Source organism: Typopeltis vanoorti, chromosome 15 (assembly GCF_054136105.1).
Source record: "Typopeltis vanoorti isolate ZY-2024b chromosome 15, IOZ_Tvanoo_1.0, whole genome shotgun sequence".
In the NCBI taxonomy this organism is placed as follows: Eukaryota; Metazoa; Arthropoda; class Arachnida; order Uropygi; family Thelyphonidae; genus Typopeltis; species Typopeltis vanoorti.
The window spans coordinates 108419953-108443193 of NC_143563.1; the positions used below are offsets into that span (position 1 = coordinate 108419953).

Sequence of the window (23241 nt, forward strand, 5' to 3'; positions counted from 1 at the left end):
TTTTAATGTTTTATATTTTAACTTATGTTTATTTTGTTAAAATTTATTAAAACTTTGAAAATTCATATTGATTTTGGTGTTATAAAACAGTATCTAAAGTGTTGCCTTTTCTGAAAAGGAAACATAACCTTTATTTTTTTTCTGGTTTAATGGATTAAATACACAGCACTGAGTATCAAATTAAGCACTGCTTATAAATCTGTTATTGGACCTCCAGCTTAGAGACAAGGAGCAACAGTGGAAATTGTCTTGTAATGTAGTCTCATCGGTGCCACCCTGTTACCTTGTTTGTTGGGAGGAAGGTTTGTAATATTCTCTCTATATAAATAAACAGCACTGAGTATCAAATTAAGCACTGCTTATAAATCTGTTATTGGACCTCCAGCTTAGAGACAAGGAGCAACATTGGAAATTATCTTGTAATCTAGTCTCATTGGTGCCACTCTGTTGCCTTGTTTGTTGGAGGAAGGTTTGTAATATTCTCTCTGTATCCTTTGGAAAACATTATGCAACTGCATTTGCTAAGCCACCTTGAATTATTATTATTAAGAGAGAGACCCTCCAGGGAGTCAGGTACACATTAAGGGAGGCCAAATGCTGCCAACACTAGCTATCATACTTATTCTTGAATTCATTCACACTTTGCACACACAACATCCACAGGGTAGTGAGTGATTAGAATAAATCCAGCCCTCACCTCCTTCTTAGCAACATTCATTCTCAGCTTCTTCCAAGGACGCCCTCTTGTCCTTTCCCCACCCTTCATTTTATGGATTCCATCAACTGAAATCCTGTATGATCCTTTCAGAAGTTTGTAAGTCTCAATCATATCACCCCTCCTTCTCCTGTTTGCTAGTATCTGCAGTCTACAAATTCTCAATCTATATTCATAATCAGTATTCCACAATCTTGATATAATTTTTAACACTCTCCTTTGCACTCTCTTCACTGTATCAGAATCACAACAGAAATCAGGAGACCAGACCTACATGCAGTAGTCCAAGTGAGGTCTTATCAAGGCCTTATAGAGAAGCTAAATGACATCCTTATCTTTATATGTGAAGGTTCGTTTCAGCATTGCAATTATCTTTTGAGTTGTATTTGCAATCTTTGCTACATGATCCCTGAACTGTAACTTCCTATCTACTAACACTCCAAGATCCTTAGCCTCATAGTTTCCTCTAGCATAATCCCACCAAATACGACATTGGATATCTAATCACACCAAAGTGCATGACTTTGCATTTACTGACATTGAACAGACATCCATTTTCCCATGCCCACAATTCCAGCCCATTCAAATCATTCTGCAAGTACTGCATATCAGCAGCATTCCTGATTATCATGCCTATCTTTGCATCATCAGTAAATAGGTGTATGTCTCCTGTCAAATGCTTCCCAATATCATCAATGTACAAATTGAATAACAGTGGACCAAGGACTGATCCTTGTGGTACATCACTAGTTACCTTAAATCTTGCTGACTTACATCTTCTTTATACCACTTTTTTGCTATCTATCACTCAGCCATCCCCTTATCCATGCTCATATTTTAAAATCCAAACCCTGATTTTATTCTCCAATTTAGGCATCAGTCTACCATGCAGTATTCTGTCAAAAGCTTTAGCAAAATCCAAAAGTATCTTGGTGTATCCATTCCCCTTGTCTAGTTCATTGGTAACATTGTTATAGAATGTGAGCGAGTTGCTAAAACATGACCTTCTCTTGGTAAACCCATGCTGTTCATTGAAAAATATAGATTCTCTGTCAACCAATTTCTGAATGTAAGCCCAAACCAATTTTTCCAAAATCCACTACTCCTGAGATACTGATTGTTGATAGTTGGATACATTGTTTTTTTTTTCATCACCCTTGTGCAATGGGATTACCATACATTCTTTTCATTCCTGCAGAATCTTCCCTGTTCTGAGACTCAAATTATATAGCCTGGTCAAAGGAATAGCTACTTCAGCTGAACACTCTTTTAGCACCTGTGCTGATATCCCATAGATTCTATTGCTGAATTTTTATTCAATTTGTGCAGCAACTCTAATACCTCATCCTCATACACCTCAGTTTCTTCATTCAGCAAAGAGGTAGCAGTGAAGTAAATGTTACACACACTAGGTTGGTAGCTTTTAGCAAAATGGGCACTCATTAGTTGAACAACCACTTCTACATATGTCACCCTCACACCATCTCCATTCAGAAGAGTTATTTTTTCATATTCATTCTTTCTTTTACTTGCAGCATATTGATAAAATTCTTGTGGGTTGTCTTTAGCTTGCAGAGTCAGTTTCATTTCATACTTAGTTTTCCATACAGCATTTGTGTCTCTTCTGGCCAGTTGCTTATAATTTTCATAACGGACATCATCCTTATACACATGGTATTCCTTCCACATCATCCTTATACACATGGTATTCCTTCCACATCATCCTTTTCTTATGAATCTCTTGCTTAATAAGATTACACATCTATTTGACTCCTACCCTATTTATTCTTCAAACTATTGGAAACACATTCTGATATTGCATCATTTAAGTATTTTTTTAAATGCTTCTCATGCTTAGTCGATATTCTTTTTATCCAATAACCAATACCATTCCACTGAACTCAGTATACTTCTCAGTTGGTCATAATTTTCTGCTTTGTAGTTCAGCATGTAACCTTTTCTGAATGGACCATTCATAAATTTAGTCACTTCCCAAGTGAGTACTTCATGATCACTGTCACCAATCAGAGGCAGAATAGTTATGTCTTTAACCGAAACAATCTCTGACAGTATAATCAAATCTAATTCTGTTTGACCTCGATTTCTTTCTGTCACATGTTGGTGGAGGAAGTTGTCTCGCATCAGCTCAATAAATTCGGTTTCATTCTTCTCATGAGATTTTACTGTTACCCAATCATTATTTGAATAATTAAAATCTCCCATTATGATCACTCTTTTCATGATTATTATTTTCTTTTCATGCCCTTCGTCTCTATTTGATGACGCATTTCTTCATCTAGCAAATTATCCACGAGGTCTGTAACAACACCTCACTATGTAATTGATCGTGTTAGATCAATATTCCACCCCTTACTAGATGGCTTCAAATTCACTGCTACATGAAATACTGTTACTAGTATTTCAATCATAGGTCTCAACACTAACCGGATTCAAGTCATCTGAAATCATTAGCGGTATGCCCCCTCCTCTCCTATCCTGTCTATCCTTCATAAAAATACTATACCATTTAAACTCATTACCAGTTAGTATGTCTGATTCTGATAACTTTCTCCAGGAAGTCCCACTTAAACGTAAAGGCAGTTGCCATCTTACTTTCAGTCAGATTTCTTATCAAGGTATGCTGCTTCAACTTATCTCCTGCCACAGATATCTCACAGAATGTTGCCATTATCCCCTCCTTTCATCTTAATGGGAGATTTACATGGACACAGCACTATGTGGTAGTGCCTAAACTAAGATCAGATGAATAGTTGTGGAGCATATGTTCAACAATTACTTCTCCCTCTTAAACATAGGAAGCAACATCCTCTTCCATATACAAACTGAGGTCACAACATATTGATCAAGACAACAAACTCTATTTTCAACAAACTGCCTTTGTTTCTGATACTCCTAGCATTCGTGTATAGATATGATAATCTACCTGCATGTTCCTTTGTATACTCTTATCTGTAGTTCGCATGGCACAGTTGTACAACTTGCAGATCTCTAGTGTCTTATACATGTAGACATCTTTGCACGTGTTTGGTGGGTCTGAACTGAATGAACACAAAGTTGAAACTGTTTTCTCCTCGTAATCATTTCCATGATAATGCCCATTCCCGTCATTAGCATAATTATATAGCATTGTCGGTCTTACACTCATATTGTCACCATTCTTCCCATTGTAATTTAGTTTCCCTGACTCTCTGTTTTAGGTCTCATATCAGTGATCAGTTTTTCAAGACTCCTGATACCAAATGCATTCAGGTGCGGACCATCCTTCTTATATAAATCTAATCCTTCCTAAAATGATCATATGAATTGTTTCTTTATATGGTTGCAGATTCAAAGGAAAAATTTATTGTGTGCTGTTTCAGCTTAGTATGGGTTTTTAATAGTGTCTGTCATCTGAAGTCTGCATAGTGATAATAACATAGGCAGCAATTTTTCTAGTTTGTCACATAGAAAAGCTTGTAGGTAAGTAACTATGTAGAAACATGGGACTGAATTGTGGATGTGACTAAGCTTCAGGTTAAATAGGGTTGGGCTGCTCTGAAGTTTGTAGAAGGCACTGAGATGCATGTTTGAAAACTTTCAGATGTTTTTGATTGGTGCCATGAGTATATGAGATAGTTATAACGACGTATGGGAACGTAAGACATGATAATTAATGAATCGCATAAAATGGATTTAATTTACATACTTATCATATTTTGAAAAAATAGGTAGATCTGCAGTGTGTATCGTGATGAGCATTTCGACTATGCTTAGTTCTCTCATGAACCAGAGCAATCAGGACTTGCAGAACATACTATCACCACAAGAAACCAAGTTCTTTGGAAGAAAATTAAGGTTTTCCAAAAAAGTAATAATTTCTTGGATACTAGGGAGAAAATTTTATAGTAATAAAAATATATATGTGAGCTAAATCTCTTTTATGTTATTTATTAATGGGATAGTTAATTTTTTGCTGCAGTGTGTATATTCAAAGAGAAAATTCAATTATAACTATTTGGCTATAAATGATGTGTGGTCAAGTTTGGCTGTGAGAACAAATGGTACTGACTCTGTTGCCAAAGGTCATAAAGGTGGATAGGATATATCTATCTATCCCAATGGCTTTAACAGGCCTTTTTAGGCCCACAACCTTCCAAGCATGCTTGGATTTCGTAACCGAAATACGAGGATAGAATGGTCACTCCTATGCCTCAAGGTATTCTTGGCTGTATCCCTGTGTGTTCACGGGGCCGGTTTGCCTGCTTGCGGGATGAAAAACACCAGATAAACTGGCGGAAAAAACCCTACTGCCCGCGCCCAAGACCGGCTAACTTGGCTATGGCTGAGGAAGATCCTTCAGCTCCTCACGTCTCCGACGGGAATCGAACCTAGGACACTCCTTCCCCAGGCATATGGTTGCGAAGCGCAAAGCCACTAGGCTAACCGCGCGGACGGATAGGATATAGCAGTACTGTTTTTAAGCCCATTGCCTTCCTGCCTACTTGTGTATTTGCCTGCTTGCACACACATGGACGAAATTGAGGCCTATACTATTGTCCTGTTGTCATTAAAGTATCTGAGAAAGACAGGTCCTTAATAATAATAGTAATAATAATAATTTTTTTTTTTTTTTGTATCGTGAATTTGATTTTAACTACAGAGATGTGAGAGAAATGTTTCTAACACATGTCAGCCAGGCCAAATAGATATTTCATTAATGTGTAATAACCATTTGGTTGCCCTGAGAGGAAATGTTTGTGATCATTATATTCTATCCTCCTCCATATGAAGCAATCATTTGTGGTCAAAAGGACCTCCCATTGATGGTACTTGCTTTTTTTTCATTCTTATCCTTTTTCTATGCTTTTCTTCCCTGATTCTTCTCTCTGCTTCCGAGTCTTTTATACTATCCTATATTCCAGACCACCATCAGTGGGATTGACTGTTTCACCATGTTTAATGTGCACACCATGGACATCTGGAAAGGGAGATGCTGATAGTCTCTCACTACTTTGGCCTCTGCTTCAGCAAGATGGTCCAGTCCTCTGGATAGCCCATCTAGGATCAATCAGCTAGTGGGCTTGACTGCAAGGGCCAACAGTGTTGCATTGTCTCCTTCCTGTGGTCCATGGACAGGGCCAGGGCTTACTGTGGTGCTTGTATAGCATCCTAGCTACCCCTGGCATTCTACTCCTGAGTGTAGGCATTTCTTGGCAGTGAGTGGGCATCTGCGTATGGCTCCATAGTGGGTGGGGAGCTCTGGTGCTCTTTGAAATAATGTGTAATAACCTAAGAGTCCCTCCACAAACCTCAACCATGTTCAGAAACCATTGAAACAACTGAAAACAAAAAGAAAAAAAAATTCAGAGAGAGCAATAAATTTACTAACAAGAAAGTAACAAGAAAGGTTACTACACTTGACTGAAGAACGTGCACTTGGAAAAATGTTGCCCTTCTTCACCAGAAGGTTTGTGAGGGTTAGTTAACATCTCTGAAATTTGTGAAGAAACTCTGTTCATGGGAATTTCTGATAGAATGAACAACACAAACAGATGCATCTGTCACACAGCATCTATCAGAGGAATGTCAATCACAGTTATCCCCTCTCACACACAAATCTTTGAATTGTTCTTGATAAGTAATATTCAAGTGGGATCTCCTCAGTGTCCCAGACAGAGAAATCTGTTCAAAATCAAAAGACCAAGGAATGATTGCCATAAGGGTCACCTCTTCCCTACCAGGAATATCATTCTTTCTTTCAGCACACCTAAACCATCAGCATCTGTGAAAGTGGGATAATCTAAACTGCCCAATCAGGCTTTACACTCCAAATCCTTAGCACTGCTTTAAATATCAAAAATATTGTCAATATCATGATGGCACAGGCCTGTCAAAACATCATGAGAACAAAGACTGTATGATCTAAAATGCTCTACTTGTGAGAGAGATCATCCATCATACTCTCAAGTATGACAAAGGTGGAAGGATGAAAAGAAGAAAACCAAAAAATAATAGCTAAGCAGAGCATCTCATATCAGGAAACATGGAATATACCACAAAATTAGCAATGTCTAATGGCAAACCTTCCTTTGCAATGAAGACAACTGTAAAGAAAATGTCAGTAGGAATCACATATGTTAATCCCTGCCTTCTCATAATGATGTCCTTGAATGGTATGATTTACTTGCTGTTTCTCTAGAGATGAAAACGATAAAATTGATTGAGTTCACTCTTGAGGGCATGCCATTTTTGGCATCACCTGAGGACAAGAATTCACTAATTTAAAAAAAAAAGGAACATGTCTCACAGAGGATCAAAGACATGCTTCTAGACCCATTAATTGATGGCATGCATACATCTGTTCCACAAGCAGTTAAAACTGTAAATATACCTAGTGGCCTAGAAGGGAGTCCAAATCGGCAAAGTCTTGGATATTTTTTCTGATGTAGTAGAAATGATGGACACTGGCGGTAACCAAGAAAAAATCCAAGCCACTGTAAACAACACCTCTCAACATAGGAAGCCAGATAATACCACCGAAAAGAAATAATGGAAACATTTCTACAATGGAATTGTCATGGATTCAGTCGGAACATCAATGACATCAAGGCTCTTTTGTAGAAGTATAAATTAATTTGGTTTTGCCTGCAGGAAACATACTTGAAGCTTTGTGTTGATTGGGGATTACAAAATGTAGTCTTCATTCTTGAGGACAGGATGGGAGATGGACCTGTCCATCTAGGAGTCACCATACTTGTTGGCAACCATATCCTTCTCCAGGAAGTCCCACTTAAACGTAAAGGCAGTTGCCATCTTACTTTCAGTCAGATTTCTTATCAGGGTATGCTGCTTCAACTTATCTCCTGCCACAGATATCTCACAGAATGTTGCAATTATCCCCTCCTTTCGTCTTAATGGGAGATTTACATGGACACAGCACTATGTGGTAGTGCCTAAACTAAGATCAGATGAATAGTTGTGGAGCATATGTTCAACAATTACCTCTCCCTCTTAAACATAGGAAGCAACATCCTCTTCCATATATATGCCTACTTGAACATCTGCTGCCAGTTGTCTCTACCCTCCCTTTTCCCAGTGATCCACGTGACAGACTGTGTTACACAAACCACAAAAACTTCCAATTCTCAAAACATCTAGTCAGTTTCCACGTTTCCCTAAACCATCATTTGCACCTCAGGCAAGGAATATAGAAGAAAGCTTGGAGTACATTCTGTAGATAACCCCATAACAAATTTCAATGCTTTCAAACCCACCTGAACCCAAACAAGACATACCATCGTCACAGCCAAAATAGAATCCCAGATCTAATACACTTCTTCCATAACAAGAGCAACCAACAGCAAAGAAGTGTGGGATAAAATCCAGAAAATGAAGGATAGATTACACTACCTACCAGCTCTCCATCCTTGAACATAAAGAATGCACAGTTGCCAATCCAACAGCAATTGCTGACACTCTTAGGAAGAATTTTGCTAAACCATCAGCAATATATTCTTCAAGAAACTCCCAAGTTTCTTGCTCAAAAGTGGACAAGAAAATGGAAAAGGGATAGTCACCTGTTCTCCACCAGGAATATCATTCTTTCAAGAACAAGGTTCTTTTAAGTGTTGCACTTTTTGCAATAAAGGTTAAGTCTATAACTGAACAACATCCTCCAACTGTGACATGAAACATCATAGAAAGAAAGTTGCAGCAAGCCATTGACCATCTCTCAAAATGGGTATTTGCAAATGGATTCAAATTTTCCCCACAGCAAAAGACAGTTTGTGTGCATTTTTTCCACAGGTATACTCTTGATTCTGATCCAGAATTTAGGCTAAGACAAACTTTAATCCTGCATATCTCATATTTGATAAGAAACTCAGTTTCCTCCCTCACATATACCAGCTGTGAGATACGTGCGTAAAGCAACGAACTTCCTTTGCACCCTGTACTTAAGAGGTAGAAGAACTGACAGATGTGTTTTGTTTTGACTGAATCATGCACTAATTAGATCAAAACTTGATTATGGTCCTTATGCTTCTGCCAGAGAGAGAGAGAGTACATTGCAATGGCTGGACCCTGTCCACCATCAAGCCATAAGAATCACATCTGGAGCATTTCAAACTTCACCGATGCCTAGTCTATATGTCGAGATTGCTGTCTCTACTATATGCTTCAAAAATAAAATCCCTGTCAGACCATCCCATGCAGGCATCTGCTTTCTGCCCAAAGTTGGAGAATCTGTACAGAACTCATCAGACTGCCATAAAACCCTTTGGTTTGCTCTCTTACAATCTTTAGATATTGGGGTAGACAACATAGCACGCATGCACCACTACTATTGCATTCATTCATACCACTTCTTCCTTTTTCCCTCTTTTACCTTGCGGTGCCAAGGGTTTTCTATTCATTCAACTGCAACTGTATGCAAGGATAAGGTGGTTAGCCCTTTGCCTCCCAGTGTATCCTTGGTCTGTAGGAGCGCTGAGTTCTCAAGGCCGGTTTGCCTACTTACGGGATGAAAAATCCCAGATAAACCGGGGAGAAAAACCCTTCAGTTCATGCCCAAGACCAGCTAACTTGGCTATGTCTGAGAAAGATCGTAAGCTCCTCAAGTTAGTGACAGGAATAGAACCCATGACACTCCTTTCCCAGTCATATGGTTGTGAAGTGCATAGCCACTCGGGTAATCACATGAATTAATTCGTACTACCACATACTATTTGATCCAAGATTTCTCATTGCAGATGTGAGGAATAAGAAAGTTGTTCTGATCATCACATATTAATTTCATCAAAAATTTAAATGGAATGCATGAGTCAAACTAATGCAGTGACTTTAAGTACATCACAATGAAAACCATCCTAGATAAATTTGCAAAAGCATTGAAAGGAGAATTTGTAGGCCTAACCTCAAAGCATCACCTCACTGTAACCTATTTAAGAACTTAGCGTGCTTGACTTCCTTGTGTTCAGATACAAGAAAGTCAAGTGTGCTTGACTTCCTTGTATCTGAACTTTCATCATGTCTGAAAAAAAATCCTGTGACCAAACACTCAGAAGACCCAAGATACTAAAAATCAATAGCAAAAATTCAGTACTTTGGTGAAATGACAAACTTAGTCTTAATAAAATGTGTTAATGCACTTAGACAACTATCAAAGAACCTACAACAATCAAGATTTGAAGCAAAGTAGATGACAGAATTATTATAAAGCCAAATACAGCTATCAATCCAAAATTACAAATGTGAAGACAGAATCATGGAAAAAATTTTGCACTGTGTCGACTGCATTGAATCCTTGGAAATGTATATATAAATTAGCAGCAATCAAAAAAATAAATATATATATATACAGTCGATTCCGCTTAAATGGGACATGTTGGGACTAATCTATTTTGGCCCAATTAAGCAGCTGCCCCCAATTAAATGAACTAATAATGAATTCTAAAATAAAATATGTAATATGCAGGTAAATGAATAAGTAGGTAAAAATAATAATAATTAAGTACCTATTTTAATGGTTTATTAAACCAAAATACAGAAAATATTTGTACTATAAATTGTGCAGAAAAAATAATGCATACATGATAACTTTTACAATTTCAAATTTTAATTCTGCAAAAATGCATCAAGTGTAGTCTGTCTTTTGCTTTTGAAATTTTGCAATTCTACAAAATCAGCACAGATATTCAGTGCGGATGTAGGGCTTCCTTCATTACCTTCCTGCATGAAATGACGCTGTAACCCGACTATAAATTTTTTGCCTCACGATTAGTTACAAGCACAGGTGGGTCATCATCCTCATCATCACGTTCTTCGTCAAATTTTTGACGTTTGGATTTAATGACTTCAACAATTGCATCTTCAAAGTTTTCATTTTCATCGTAACATGGTAAATTCTCATCTGTTGAAGATGCGAGTAGGAGCTTGCAGTATGAAGACATACTGCAAGCTCCTATCATTATTCATGATAGGAGCTTGCAGTATGTCTTCATTTTCATCACTACTCAAAATTTTAAGAACCTCCAAAGGTTTTTAACCGCAAACAGCAAAGCAATTTTGTATTGTGCTGCTTTTTATAGCTCACCAACTGTCAGAGACAAACTGCATTGCTTGCAAAATGGAAATTTTTGCGCTGATTTCTCTGGCTGTTGATGAACTTGTTAATAGGTTTTCATCAGTGGATTCCAGTATGTAATTAACCAATTTTCCTCGATACAACGTCTTTAAATTTTTTATTATCCCCATGTCCATTGGTTGCACTAAGAATGTCGTATTAGGAGGAAGAAATTCCAGCCTTATATTTTTTAGATTATTTAAATGAGGGTGTGCAGCACAATTATCGAGAAGCAACAAAATTTTCCTCTGCTTATGTTGTAATTCTACGTCCCAACTCGTAAGCCAATTCCGAAAAATTTCAGAAGTTATCCACGCATTGCTATTGGCATGGTACTCTACTGTTAAATTCTCTATTCTTAACCCCTTAAAGCATCGAGGCTTAGCATTTTTTCCTAATGTGGTCCATTGCCCTTTTATACCCTGACAGTGAAATGTGCTTATAACACAGGGAGCCGTCTGGCGTAGCACGATAATGGAGGCCAGTTTCATCAGCGTTGTAAATATCATCTGAACAGAAATTCTCTAAAAAAAGTAAGGATTTTAGTATTTTGCCATTGTTCAGCGATTACATTGTTTGCACTCCCTTTTCGCCGTGCGCTTTTGTAAATTTGATGTTGTGTCTCGCTTTCCATCGAGACAATCAACTAGCAGTTGCTTTAAAATCGTTGTGGTCCAGCTTTTTAGCGATCTCCTCTGACTTCGCCTTCAATACTGGGCCGCTGATATTCACGTCTCGCCTGCTAACTATAGAAAACCATTGATCTAATGCTTCTTAGACTTCTGGATCCTTTCCATCATGCTTTCTTTTGGATGTTCCTGTGTATTTTGGCACTCCTCACACAGTTCTTGTTGTAGGAGACACGCTATGGCTTTTAATTTTATCCAGCAAAGCAATTTTACTTGAAAGTGTAAAATCATTTCTTGGCATCTTGGCAAAGATTTAAAAATTTTAAATAAAATTGACACAATAAATCGATATCGCTAGGTACAGTATATAGTAAGGGTAGATTCTTAAGCAGACGCGTACTTGCCAGACGCACGACGAAAGATAACTGATTCGCATCACGCTAGTGTTGCCATATTTTCGAAAAATCCATAAAATATATCAAAAATTGCTAAATTCCTTTTCAGCCACTGTCCCAATTAAGCATTTAAATTATGTATTAATATGTTGGTTTGGTTTCCATTCTTTGAGATTTGTCCCAAAAAAGCGGCTGCCCCAATTAACCGATGGCCCAATTAAAAGGAATTTAAGTTGATAATATGTATATATATATATTATCAACTATTAAAAAAAAGATGGCTCTTATACTAGAAATATACAGATGAAAATCAGCAATAAAAAGACCATAGTGTGAAAATAGGCAGAAACAATGAGCACATCAACTGTATTCTGAATAGAGAGCCTATAGAACAAATAAAATGCATCAGCTATTTAGGTACAGTTTTTAGCAAAGAATAAGCAAAGCTAGTATGGTGGAATAGCCAGCTGAATAAATTTATATGGAACAAGAGAGAGAAATTAGCTAGAACACCAAACTAGCAGTATACTAGACAGTGTTCAAACAAATTTAAAGTTATGGATTTGATCTGAGAGTTGGGTTAGAAATAGAGCACTTGATCCAAGACCACAGACACGAAAGTTCTGAAAAAAATAGGGTTATGGACAGATGGCAACATTGGCAGAATCATTAAAAATGAAGATATTAAAAAGGAACAAGACGTTGTTAGCACTCAAGAATGTACAAGCAGAGTTAATCTAAGGTGGTATGACTACTTAAATAGAATGTGTGAGGAAAGGTTTGTAAAGAAAAAATTTTTGAATAGAAAAAATTTTCCTGCAACTTTGATGCCAAGATTGCAGGAAAGAGACCCAGAGAAAGACGAAGTTCTAGATGGATTGATTCATTCATAAGTGTTTTAGAAGCATAAAATGTTAAATACGACAATATTGGAATGCTGACAAGTAGTAGAATAACTTTGAGAAAAATTGTGAATAGGAGTGGAGTGGAATTAGCTGTCTGACAGATATCAGAAGGTTATGTATGAGAAGCAATATCAAGGAAGAGGAAGGTCACAAGTCGGATTCCAAAAGAATCATTAATTGGACCTTTGCTGCCAATGGTATTATCACTGGATTGCAAAAGATATTCAGATATTTGCAGATGTGGGAAGGTTATTAGTAATAGCGCTGATGTTTTAGCTCTTATAGTGCTGTCGAAGTAGCCTGAGCACCCCCTTGAGGATACATATCAGGAAATTGAAGTTTATTCTTGATGATGCCCAATCAACAGATGAAGAAATTCACAAAACATACAAATGAAGAATGGAAACAAATATAGATACTCTCATTTACAATTTATTTATGTCTAATGAAACTGAATCAATATTACGATCAGTGGACTCAAGAAAAAGCCCAGGCAGGATAACTAGCGATATACTTCTAAGAACCTTTCTCGAATTCCTCAAATTTATAACAAGAAATGCCTAACAAAAAGACAATTTCCTTATTATGGAATGCTCTAAAATTATACAGATAATCAAACATGAAATATATGAAAGAGGAAAAGAAGCATCTGACGAAATTAGCAAATACATGTTAATTAGTCTCATAAATGTCACTGATAAGGTACTAGAAAACTTCTGATAAACCAAATAATGCACTTCGTCTATTCAAGAGACCTGTTAAGCTGTAATTAGTATACATTTAAACGTCAATCAAACACTGTAGATGCTTTATGGAGGTTAAAGTTCACCCAAGACGAAAATAATACAAAAAATAAATAAAAAATACAGCAAAAAAAAAACGTGCTATTGATCTCACTCAGTGTGCAAGCCACCTTAGATGCTGTATGGTAGCCAGTCATAATTACCCAATTAAGAGATTTAAATGTCTAAAAACCTACTCTCCCATCAGTGTATATGTGGTAAACACCACATATACACTGATGGGAGCAAAACAGAAGGAAACATCAGTTGTTCCCTCATAGTATATTATAGACATGCTTATTAAATAATTTAAGGAATTTACAATGTACACAGGATATAAATTAAACTTTAATCTATATTTCCAATATTTCGGCAATGTCACATTGCCATCTTCACAGGAACTTAAAATAAAGACATGTGCACGTAGGCACTAAACACAGTAAATGAGGATGAAGCAGGAAGCTATTGTTTCTCCTAAAAGTCCTGATGGTGCCCCCTAGCGAGCTATGTAGGTATTCTTGGACATTGCCGAAATATTGGAAATATAGATTAAAGTTTAATTTATATCCTGTGTACGTTGTAAATTCCTTAAATTATTTAATAAGCATGTTTAACCAACGTCTAAGCCTTTCTACGAGAAATGTATTACAGACAGTCCATTATACAAGAATGTTGTTTTAGAGCATCCCCTCTGTTCAAAGAACCAAGTAGAACAACTTGCTGTAGTTTATTCACTCACACACCTCCATTAATTAGAACTCAACACCTCTCATCAAAAGACAGTAACAGTAGAAGCACTATTGCCAACATAAAAGAGCCGGAACAACTACCTAGCATTAACAGAGCAGACACAAAATCTGGTAAGGAATCTCAATCTACAGGGAAAGGAAATTAAGTTCTGCTGGATTGAGGGCACATACTGGGGCAGATAATAGGAAATGAGAGAGCCAGTTGGCTAGCTTAAGAAATGGCTATAAACAAACAGAAGTAAGTTATCAAAAGTACCGAAAATCAGCTATAAAAACACTGGCAGAAGTAATCAGCATAAGCTTGTGGGAAGAAGAAGAATGGAAAAAATATCTCCTGCCAAGCAAGAGGATGTATGTAACTTTTCCTATCCATGTTGGAATGGAGATTTTCATTCCTCACTTTGCTCAGAATTCTCAACCTATATCTAAGCTGTAGTTTTCCAAGAAGTGTACCAAAATGGTCCAAAAAATAAAAAATAAAAAAATAGCTCATCATATAAGTGGCTTGAGACTAAAACTCCAGCTTCATTCATAGATTGAAGTACCATTATTAACCTCCCTATCAACTGAGGTGGATGAAATAGTCAGACCAAATTATGATTCTTATCCATGTTATTCAACAGGTGCTACAGAATCGTATCCAGATTTAGCTGGACGTCTATAGACATCATGGCTGGTTGGGGGTGGAGGGGTAAAAAAAAAGCTAAGTATGATTTTGATAAGTCTAACCATTGAAAACTTGCCACCTGTGTCAATGGCAGTCATAACTTCATTTCCCTTGCAAAAGCTATTGGGTGTAACTTTTGACCATCTGTTCTTCCATCTTGCTCATCCATATGGTAGCATTGCAACATCATTTAAATGATGAGGCTGACCTGATATCATTCTTTACATTCAACTCATACATGGATGATGAAAGCAAATCACCTTTCCCTTACCTGGAGCATTGAATCATGTCTCCAGTAATCTTCCATCAGAAAGATGTCAGGAGAATTGTGAATAAACTAGATACCAAAAGTCTTCCAGTCCTGATGGAATCCCACCAGTTGTGCTTAAGGGATGGGCTCCTGAACTATTTATTCTTTATCATATATACACCACACTTCTTGGACTGATTCCTACTCCTAGTCTTTCCTGGAATAATCACATCACTTCTATAGCATCTTTACCTTCCAGAAAACTTGCCATACTGTTTTGCTCAAGACATTAATTTTCTCCTGCTCAGTTGCATACTCTATACAAATCTACCCAACCTTGGCATACTGCTCTCACATTTGGGATGGTGCACCTAAGACTTCTCTAAATATTCCTGATACAGTCCAGTTGGTTTGGTTGATTAATAACTCTTCTCTTTTACAGATATTTCCATGATCACTGCTCAGCAGAAATAGCATCTGTTATGCTCTCCACACCCACCCAATTTCTGCTAAACACACAGGCAGCAGCTATCCAACATCCTTTTACAATTGTTCTGCAGAGTTGCAGAACCCATTACTCTCATTCAACTTTTTCCCATTTACTTTGGTTCTATAGAACAGTATTCCCAATGAAGTATTTCCCAGAAACTACAACCTTCAGCTCTTCAAGAAGAATACAACAGATTGTTTTGCTCTTCATCCAAGCCCATACATAGCATTTCTTTGCTATAGGGCTTGTGGCCTATTGTGTACAAGAATGATATATTAAGGGGGGGGGGGAACACTAGCATGTAATTTTTTTTATTTAAGCATATGGCTTTGTGAAACTGGCAAGTGAAATGTACAATCACAATATCCAGAAACAAATGATGAAAATCTTAACATGTAAAAGTTCATTACATAAACTGCTTTCCAAGGCTTCCTTTTTTTAAAAAAAGCAAAAGTAATTACAACTACAGATCAATGTCCAGTCTGGAAAACCAATCCAAGACCTCATCCGTCACCTTGTGGATGTCCTGTAGGCCACCACTGTGAAATTGGCGCCTTGGGCAGTCGTACACAATGTGAGTAATCGTCTGAGCCACGGCAGAACAATCGCAATAAGGGTGGTCTAACAGCCCCCGTTTATGTAGTAGGTAGCCACATCTGTCCTGGTTAGTTTTAATCCTGGTGATCGATGACCAAATCTTCCTAGGAAGAGCAAAACCAGGCTGCAGAGCACAGGGATCTTCTACCACGAAGCCGTTTGTTGGGAGATTGTTGGATCAGTATTCTCTCCACATGTCAGGTGTTGATGGCAGGGCAGCTGAAGAGAGTTTGTCCATGGACCAGAGAGGCTTTCTAGATTTTAGGCGAAGACCAGGTGGATTTATGAGAGTTTGGTGCTGGGGCATGAGTGGTTGCTCATTGTTTTATTAAATTCTTTAATTGAGGCTTGTCTTCTCCATATGTTTGATGGAGCAATGTTAGATAGGACAGGCAGCCAGGAGAGAGGGGTGCTTCTCACTGTCCCACTAATTGTGTGCATGGTAGAGTTTAGCTGGGAGTCTATAATGTTAGTGTGTGCGCTTCTTTCCCAGACAGGGGCACAATATTCTGCTGCAGAGAATGCGAGGGCTAATGCAGACGACCTCAGGACTTCTGCACCACAACCCCAGGTTGTTCCAGCAAGCCTTGAAATGATATTGTTTCTCGTTTTAATTTTGTTGGATAGGTTGGTGATGTGCCTTTTATAGGTTAGGCTTCTGTTCAGGCTCACTTCAAGGTATTCTGGATGAGGCTCGTGTTGTACCATTTTTCCACAAAAAGTAAGGTTGAGGTGTCGATTTGCCTCAGCATTGTTCAGGTGAAATACTGTGGACACAGTTTTTGTTGGATTTGGCTTCAAGTGCCATTGCTTGAAGTACTCTTCCAGGATGCTCAGGTTTGTGTTCAAGGTTGATTCCAGGTTGGCAAAGGAGGTAGATTGATGTAGGATCGCTAGGTCATCAGCGTACATATACTTGCTTGAGCTGGTATGTGGTAAGTTGTACACGTAGATGTTAAAAAGTAAAGGGGATAACACAGAGCCCTGTGGGAGACCGTTGTGAAGGAATCTGGGCCTGTTCTTTTTTCCACCAATATGGACCGGATCTTTCTGTTGGAGAGAATGGATTCAAAAAGCTGGAAAGTTTTTTTTGCACCTTATTATATTTCCTAGTCTGGATCAGGGGCCTCCTAAAGCTAGGAAATATAATAAGGTGCAAAAAAACTTTCCAGCTTTTTTGACCTAACATCATAAACTGATGTTAGGTCAATGAAAATGGCTCCAGATTTCAGTTCTTCTGGAAGCCTGCTTCAATCTGTGTTGTCAGGGCCAGGACCTGGTCACAGCAACTTCTTCATGGCCTGAAGCCAGCTTGTTCAATTGGGAGTGCTCTTTTGATGAGTGGTGAAATTCTTTAGGAGAATTCTTTCAAAGAGCTTAAAGGTGCAGCAAAGCAAGGAGATGGGTCTTAGATTTTTCACATAATTTGGATCTTTCCCTGGTTTGGGCATGGCAATTATTTTGGCTTCCCATCACAGATTTGGTAGTTTACCAGTCATTATCATTTTTGAGAAAAGGGCAGCCAGGCATGTTTGGCCTTGTTGACCAAGATGTTTTAGAAACTCATGGAATATACCATCCACTCCTGCAGCCTTGCCATTCTTGGTGAGTTTTAAGGCTACCTGTACCTCTTCCCGAGATACTGGATGTACAAGTTCAGAAAGCTTGGGTCCTGTCTTCAGGATTTGTCTGATGGAAGATTGCACAGCAATTTTCCTGATAGAGCTGGGACGTATCTTGGAGGTTTTCAATAAATGATTAGCCATTTGATCAGGAGTTATCTCTGTTGTTTTGTTTGTTGTTGGTTCTGCCCCACCTAATTTTCTCAAAAGTGACTAGCTTTTCTGGCTAGATGTGGTGAAATCGAGTTCATGGATGGTTGAGATCCATCTTTTCTTTCTGTTTTTATCCAGGGTTGCTATGAGCTCCTTAACAACAATTGGGTCTTCAGTTTCCTCGTATTTGGCTAAAAGTTCTTCAGTTTCTGTACTCCAGCATGGAATATATTGTTTTCTGTAGCCTCTAGGAATAGAAGATTTGGCTGCAGTTTTGATTAGTTTAACAAATCTAGGATAGCAATAAGAGTGGGTGGAATTGCTCTAATAGTTTGCTCGATTTGTTTCTGAAATGCATTCCAGTTGGACCTGCGAAGGTTCCATCTAACAATTGGTGTTCCACTGATGACTGGGATTGATGTACCTGTCTCTATTAATGTAGGACAATGCTGACTATTAGGGAATCTGTTAAGGATGGTTCTGGTTGTTGGCAGAGGGTGGTCTTCAGGGTCTTTAGTGACTATGCACTGATCTGAGGTGTAGGTTCTGTTCCATCTGGCTGAGTGGAGAGTGCCCTCCTGCTGTCTGCATCGTAAATCAAATACAGGTTATATGTATCCATCCAGTTAACTAGATTATCACTGTCCCCATTATTAGAGGAATTGTCCCACCTGTTGTGATGAGAGGAAGTCACCAATATAGATAGCAGGGTGAGGTGGTGGCCGGTCCATGTGATCAGGCCAGGATTGCAATGGTGATTTGTAGACATTGTAGATGGTGGTATTTTGAACTTTAATAACTATGGAGTATTCTGTATCAGGCACACATTCGGTTATGTCCTTGAGGCCAGGCCGGGTGTAGGTTGCCAGGCCATGCTTCGGAGGGCAGTTATAAGATATGAGAATTAGGCCCTGGATCTTTAGTGTATTGAGCACTGTGTCAGACACATGGGTTTCCTGGAGATCCAAGACGTCAATTGCTTTGTCTTTGGCTATTTTGGCGATGACTTCAGGCTTTGGATTTAGATAGTCCTTCTATGTTTAGGGAACATATCTTGAGAGAGTGTTGTTTAGGGGACTGTAACTTATTTTTCGAAGCTTGCCCTCCACCCAAACAAGCAATGCAATCCTTGTTATTCCGGGCAACGGTCAAGCTGGCATGGAGCTTTTTAAGTTTTGTATTCATCATAGTTGTTATAAGTGATCCAGGAGGCTTGGTATCTTTGAATGCCTTGTTTGAGACATTAGCTTCATGTTACCTCTGATTCATCTCTGGGGCTTCTTTTGTCTGAAGCACACAATGTACCACAAGGTAATACTACTGGTGGGGGAGGGGGGAGGGGCACGGGAAGGCTGTCTCACCCCCACCCCCCCAGCATGTAATATTTGCATATCAGTATTTTAGGTAGGATAAAGGCCATCAGAAATTTGGAATGTGACAAGTAAGACGGAGTGAAATTGTGTTTTTAAGAGTGCTTTGTAATTAAGATGTGCTTGTTACCGTGAAGATTTTTTATTAATATTAATGTTTATATTTCATTACTTAAGGGACAAAGCTGTATAACTAAGAAAAGACCTCCACAGGACCTTTATAGGAATGCAGAGAACCAACCAGGGCTTCTGACCTAATGTTCAATCCTCACCTTCTCGTGTGCACCCTGTTGGTATCTACTTGAATACTGAATAAACAAGAATGAGCTGGCAATTTGGGATTTAGACCAAATTGTATTCTTATTGGCTTAAACTACAATACAAAATGATGGTACAATATGACAGAATTTCATGTTGGCTGGGGCATTGCCCAGTTAAAAAAGGTCCCATTGCTTTTGCCAGGAAACCAGGGAGAACAGCGAAAAGTCAGCTACTGGAACAAATCTGAAAACACACCCCAACTCAACATCACCAGAGCTAAAGATCGGTACTATCAACATAAGAAGCCTGAATGGCAAAGAAATGGAGCTAGCTGAGGAATTAGATAAGTACCAGATCGACATAATAGGGGGTGACTGAAACAAACAAAAAAAAGAAGACAAAAACTGCTGAGATCTTTCTGAGCAATAAATACAAAATGTTATATTCATGCAATGACAATCAAGGAAAAGGAGTAGCCATAGTATTCAACATTAAATACGAGGCTAATCTTGAATAGTAGGCAATATCAATTAGAGTGATGTGGGCAAATATCAGAATGGGGAACTGGACCATGATGCTTATTTGTACCTATGATACAAATAAGTATCATGGTCCAGTGAAATGAAAATAAGTGGAGGAATTTTTTGAGGCTTTAGAGAAAGCAATTGACATAATAAAAAAGGAACAGTTGGTCCTTATTGGGGATCTAAATACCAGAGTAGGAAATGATTGTCAGACATACAGAAATATTTTGGGAAAATTTGGAGAAAAGAGCAAAGCTAATAATAATGGCAAATATCTGTTGGATTTCTGCTCAGGACATGGACTGGTTATTACTAACACCATGCTACAACATAAAAATGTGCACAAATTCACATGGAGAGAAAAGGCAAGGAATAAGAAAGTCTTCATTCACTATGTTATAGTTGATACTGATGTTTTCTCTCTGGTGCAGGACACTAGAGTATACTGAGGATTTGAAGTTGAAAGTGATCATCATTTAGTCTTGAGCAGGATAAAATTGAATTTCATTGAACATCAATCAGAGTTTTAAAGCGAATAAAAGTTGAGCAGCTCTTAAATGTGAACTGTAGACTAAAATACACAAAGATTATTGAAGAAAAAAATGAAAGAGTTTGAGAACAGGAACCAAACCTTGTAGATTCAGTGGCAAACCCTGAAGAAAACATTGATTGATTCAGCCAGAGAGGCCACAGGCGCATGTGGTCAGGTTGTGTGCAAAGATAGAAAAATCAGAACTCCATGGCAGACACAAGAAGTTAAAGAGGCAGTGAAAGAAAAGAAGAAAGCTTATCAAAAGTTCCTGGTAAATAAGTGTCAGCTTGTGCTCTTAGAGAATATAGAGACAAATGTAAGAAAGCTGAACACTGTAAAACTAGCTAAACAAAAGTTGTGGGAAGACTTTGGGTAAGAACACAGAAAATAAATATCAAGAAGGTGACAAGATATTCTGGAGGTTGTTGAAGCTCAGAAATGGAGGAAAGGGTACTGTAAAAGGAATTAGAGATGATGAAGGTGACATGAAAACTGGAGAAAAAGATATCTTTGATGTATGGAGTAATTACTTTGAAAAATTGCTAAATGAAACAATCAGTGACAGCACACTGGTAAAAAAAAAAAAAAACACTGATCAGGCATGGTCATGAATACATATCCATACTTAAAGTAGAAAAAGCCATCAAAAGCCTAAAATGTAGAAAGGCAGCTGGAGTAGATGATATTCGACTAGAAATGCTGAATTATGGTGGTGTAAAAGTCTTACAGTGACTGCACTGCATAGTTCAGAAGAATTGGACAGAGAGACGAATTCCAGACTATTGAAGTAGTGCTCTCATGGTATCCATATACAAAAAGGGAAATAAAACTGAATGTGAGAATTAAAGAGAAATGCAAGTATACTTGATAAACAGTTGAGAAGAATTGGGGAAGGGAAGCTTGGTGAAGAACAAGCTGGATTCAGGCCAAATAGAGGTTGTTATGATCAGATTTTCACTTTATGACAAATAGTTGAGAAATCATAGGAATATAACAAAGATCTGTATTTAAGTTTTGTAGATCTGTAAAAAGCATATGACAAGTTGCCAAAGAGAAGCTATTCAAAACAGTACAGTTGTATTGTGTCAATGAGGCATTATATCAAGCAATACTTAGTCTTTATTTGAGTTGTATGTCAGCAGTTATAATTGAGGAAATACATGAAGATGGTTTAATGTTAAATCCGGTGTCAGACAATGATGTGAGAAGAACATGTGGAATACATAAATTATCCCCTCTGTTATTTGTTATCTATATGGATCACATTATGAAGGAAAATGATATTAAACCTGATATCAGAATTGGAGATGTTAATCTCAGCATCTCTTTATGGAGATAATGTTATACTTCTCAATAAATCTGCTGCAAGTCTGCAAAATTTCCTGACTAAATTGAATATATGTTGTAATATATATGGTATGATGGTCAGTGATAAAAAGACAAAGACAATGAAAATATGCAGAAGCGTTGAAAATAGCAACTGCATTGTGAATGGAGAACCTATAGAACAAGTAAAACATTTCAGCTACTTATGCACAATTTTTAATGAAAATGGTAAATTAAATATGGAAATAAACAACAGAATCAGCAAAACTGGTATGGTAGAAAGTCAACTGAATAAATTTATATGGAATAAATGAGAAATTTGTCAAAACACTAAATTAGCTTTATACAAGACAGTGCTCAAACCAATTTTAACTTATCGATCTGAGAGCTGGGTTAGAAATATAACACTTGGCCAAAAACTAGAGACTGCAGATGAGAGTCCTGAGAAAGATTAGCTGCGTGAACAGTTGGCATCAATAGAAATATCATGTTAAAAATGAGGATATTCTGCGAACCAGTAATGTGTTTGCAGAGCTAATATCAAGTGGTATGGTCACTTAAACAGAATGGGATAGGAACGATTAGCAAAACAAGTGTTCTCTGCCAGGATGGCAGGAAAATGACTCAGAGGATGACCAAGATGTAGGAAGATTGATACAGTAAAAAAGTGTCTTAAAAGATAGAAATATAAGATCTGATAATGTTGGAGTCTTGAGAGATAACAAGTTGATTTGGAGAAAATTGTAAAGAGGAAGTTAGTAATGATGTAAGTTTTTCATGTAGTGCTATCATATTCTGTACACCCCTTGAGGGTACATGTCAGGAATTTGATGATGATATTTCATTACAGTGTTTTAGATTATTATGAATGTTTTCATTAAATATAAGTGTGACTGAATGCTTATTTTTATATCTGTTACCATTTCATTGTTGATTGTTCAATTAGTTAGTACATATAGTGACAATAATGGAAGCAGTTGGCCTGTTCTTTATCTTCTGTATGGAGTAGGCTTGTCTGATATGATATGTTCCAGAGGTATTCATTTGCAAATATAATAAATTAAGTGGCATCTGTGAAAAAGGAGAGGTAGTAATAGAATTTGTCTTTGCTGATAAGGCAGGGGTAGGATGCATGTAAGAAAGAAGGGAAT

The 23241-nt window shown here is 37.7% G+C and overlaps 1 protein-coding gene across 2 annotated transcripts in view; it reads left to right on the plus strand.

Annotated features, from left to right (window-relative positions):
* The window catches only part of Cdc27 (cell division cycle protein 27), a 392586-nt gene that overhangs the window by 115186 nt on the left and 254159 nt on the right, over window positions 1-23241 (plus strand). The gene's annotated exons all lie outside the window — the stretch shown is intronic.